Source organism: Moschus berezovskii, chromosome 25 (assembly GCF_049115385.1).
Source record: "Moschus berezovskii isolate FMDL1 chromosome 25, NW_MosBer_1.0, whole genome shotgun sequence".
Taxonomy (NCBI): Eukaryota; Metazoa; Chordata; class Mammalia; order Artiodactyla; family Moschidae; genus Moschus; species Moschus berezovskii.
The window spans coordinates 19690283-19694335 of record NC_142484.1 but is presented as its reverse complement, the minus strand read 5'-3'; positions in this window follow the sequence as shown (position 1 = coordinate 19694335).

Here is a 4053-nt window from a genome sequence, read left to right as displayed (position 1 = left end):
AGATCTCTTGCTACTGTGATCTCCCTGAGACTCTTATTTCACCCAGAAATAAGGTAGTAACTGTACCTCCTAAATAGGGATTGGGCTTCCCTGGTGGCTCAGACAGTGAAGAATCTGCCTGCAACGCAGACCAGGATTCGATCCCTGGGTCAGGAAAATCCCCTGGAGAAGGGAATGACTACCCACTCCAGTATTCTTGCCTGGAGAATTCTGTGAAGAGAGGAGCCTTGCAGGCTACAGTCCATGAGGTCACAGAGTCAGACATGACTGAGGGACTAACACTTTCAATTTTTTCAAATAGTGATTAAAAGCAAACATATATTAAAGAACCTAGCACAGTTCCTGGCACACTATAAGCGCATGTAAGTACACCACACTTGCCATAACTATTGTGATGGTCATTGTTAACTGAGTCTTCTGAAGGCAGGAAACCACTGGACTTGTGTGTCAGGCAGACTCTCAGATGGTCCCGGACAATCCACACGTCCTGATATTCACACTTCTGTGTAATCTCCTCCCTTGAGCCTGGCAGGACCTATTACTTGTTTCTAATCAATAGCACATGGCGAAAGTAATGCTACATCATTTCTATTATTACGTTACACAAAGTTATGACTTGCTCTTGTTGTTTAGCTGCTCAGTCATGTCTGACTCTTTGCAAACCCGTGGACTGCTGCCCACCAGGGTCCTCTGTCCATGGGATTTCACAGGCAAGAATACTGGAGTGCGTTGCCATCCAGGTGACCCAGGGGATCTTCCTGACCCAGGGATTGAAACCTCGCGGATTCTTTACCTTTGAGCCACCTGGGAGGCCCTACTTGCTAGCCTCCTCTATCGTCTCCAGCTTGTGCTTGTGGCAAGTACTGAAAACATGTCCTCTGGCTGAGGACAAGTTGGCCCTCAATCCAACAATTCTTGATCAGCTAAACTCTGCCCACTATCATCTGAGCCCGGAAGCGGATCCTTCCTCAGCAGAGCCTGCAGACGAGGCTCCAGCCCTGGTCAAAGCCATGATCAACAGCCGTGTGAGCTCCCCTGAAGCAGAGGGCCCGGCTCAGCTGTGCTGGACTTCTGGCCCACAGAACCCATGAGAAAATAGACATGTATTGCTTTAAGCCACTGAGTTTTATGGTAATTCGTTACACAGAAATAGATAACTAATATGATTTCTTGTATTTCTGGCACAGCGCCTGGCATAGGGTAGCAGTTAAATGTGGGTAGAGTGGATGGATGAATGAATGATGGTGACCGGTAAACCCATCAGGGTCTGAGGAAGTCTAGGCGGGGCGATACCCCGAGAGTGGGCTCTTTCCCAGACCTTTCCCCTGTCTTTTGTCCCTTTCTCTCCCTCACCAATGACCCCAGCTTCCCCTTCCCTTCTCCAGTCCTCAGGATCTTTCTCTGCTTTTAGTTCCTGCCTTCAGTTATTCTCTCTGAATTTTCATTTTCTTCCTTAAAAAAGGAAGCCATCCAGCTCTCTATAAAATATCTGACCCTGGTGAATTGAACAATTTCTGATGGAAAGCAGTCGTGTCCAGAAAGCCTTTTACCCACCCTGTTTAGGAATGTGGTTGCTGCAGATATTAAAACAGACCTGCAGGCGTCTGCAACGAGCGGGGAGCGCGTGCCAGGAATGAGGTCAGCCTGCACAGCAGGGCTTTTTACCGATGAAAAGTGCGGCTGCTCTGGACTGGAGCACAACAGGGCCCTCCCTTTCCCCCGCCTTCCCCTTCGAGGGACCCCATGGTGCTCCCCTAGTTTAATGCCTGAGCCATAACTTCCCACCCAGTGCTGGTACTCAAGGTCAGGAGGGCTGTGTCATCAGGCCTGCTAGAGAGGATGCCGCCAGGATGCCTTTGTCCAAGTGGCTCCAAGTGGCTTTGGCTGAAGTGTGTGGCCTCATGGCTGGCAGTAGGCACTCCCCCCCCCCCAAATCCTGACTCCTTCATCTTCTCGTCTCCTGGCTCCACTATTACCCTCCAGATAGTCAGAGGGACCTTGTTCAGGTGGAGAGGTATCAGGCTTCATTCCTCTGCAAGAGGCACTGCTCAGGGAAGCCGGAACTCCTGGGGCAGAAACGGGAGACTAGAAACCCTCATCCTGAAGGATCCTCACTGTATAGCTGAGCTCCCACCCAGGCCTTGGGTTTTGCCCTAATTCTGCTCCTACAGCTGAATCTGGATGAGCCCAAGATGAAGTAGAACCCTTGTCAATGATCAGATTTCCCTCTTCTGCTGAGAAGCTCAGAGAACTAGGAGAACCCTAACTCTATTTTTTTGTTGTTTAGTCATTAAGCCGTGTCTGACTCTTTGGGACCCCAAGGACTTGTAGCCCACCAGGCTCCTCTGTCGATGGGTTTTCCCGGGCAAGAATACTGGAGTGGGTAGCCATTTCCTTCTCCAGGGGATCTTCCAGACCCAGGGATTGAACTGGAATCTCCTGCATTGACAGTCGAGTTCTTTACTGCTAAGCTATCAGGGAAGTAACTCTAACTATTCCAGTCTTCAAACTCAACAGCCTCATCCGTGACAATCCTGATAATCATAATAACGACTAACATTTGCCTAAATGATTCCTGAACACAAAGTACCTTCACATGTGCTATTTCTTACATGAATCCTGCAGTATATGTTAGCCCCATTTTAGAGGTGGCTCAGAAAGACTATCACGTTTTCCCTGTTACAGAGGGGGACAAGACTAGGAATCTAAACCCCAGTCTGTAGACTCAGAGCCGTTTGTTCTTCCCACTGCTCACCCTGCCCCCTATCTGTAATGCTCATTAGCCTCTAATTTTGCACCTCATTTGTACACTGATCAGTTTATGTTGAAATGGACCCACCGTATTGCCCAATTCCTTTCGCCTTAATCTTGGCCACTGCCAGCCACTGGAGAGCTGGATTGAGTGTCCTCATCCAAAAGAGCAATGGCCTGACTCCTGGCCTTGAAATTCTGCCTCTGGCACTAACGAGGGACATGACTCTGAGTGGGTTGCCTCACTTTTCTAGGTAATGTGGAGGTCTCAAATAGGCTGCTCTTTGAGGTCTTTTTTCACTTCTGGTTCTTTCGCTTAGAAACTGTCTGGTTCTTTGACTCAGTTTCTGGTTGACCTCCCTCTTGGGGAGGGACAATTTCCCAAGTCACTGGGAAAATGACTCAGCCCGTTGCCATCCAGAGCTTGGGCTGGGAGAGGGGAGGACTTGGCCAGCTGTTCCAAAGATGATATGAGGACATTGTTCTCCCCACTCCACCCCAAAAAATCCCTCTATCTCCCTTTCTCCAACCTTGTGTGACATCAATGTGTTGTCTTTTAGTTTAGAATACAAGCTCTTAAAGGCCTTTGTCGTCATTGACCAGCCCAACCTGGGTACCACACCAGTCAGCCTGGCATGCCACTGATCTCACCGGATGTCTGTGAGCTTGGGCTGAAGGTTATCCATAATCCCCGTGCTTGGGGAGCCCTGGGGACCCTGCAGCTGCTCCCAGCTGTACAGCTGAACAATGCAGTGTCTGTCAGGTCTCCCACTGAGCTTCTTTTAGGGAGTATTTGGGTTGTAGCACTAACTGGAGGCATCTCAGCTGCTTCCTGCCCCTTGAGTCCTTGCACAAATTCCTAAGCAAAGATGACAGTCCATCCAGCTCTGGATCTGATCACAACCCCAGGAGCTGGGGGTGGGTCACCAAAGAATTTCCCCATCAACTCAAAGCAAAGAGACAAACTTTCTAGGCTGGATAGATCTCCAAGGATAAAGTGTACCTGGGTCTCTGCTTCCAGGAACAGAGGCAGGAGCGTAGCTAGATTTTCAGAAATCTTTGGGCAATGTTGTAGCCCCCCAGGTCACACTTTCAGAATTTAATTGCTCTGACAACAATTCTCCCCATAGTCAAACCACTCACACAAACTACTTGTGCTGCTCACACTAATTCAACCCTCCACTTCAGCAAAAAGTAGCCGCCTGAGTGTCTCCCCAACTCAGCTGTGCCCCTCCATTACCAAGCCTGGCAAATGTTGTCACCCAAGAGCAAATATCCACCTGCTCCCATGCAAAATGCCAG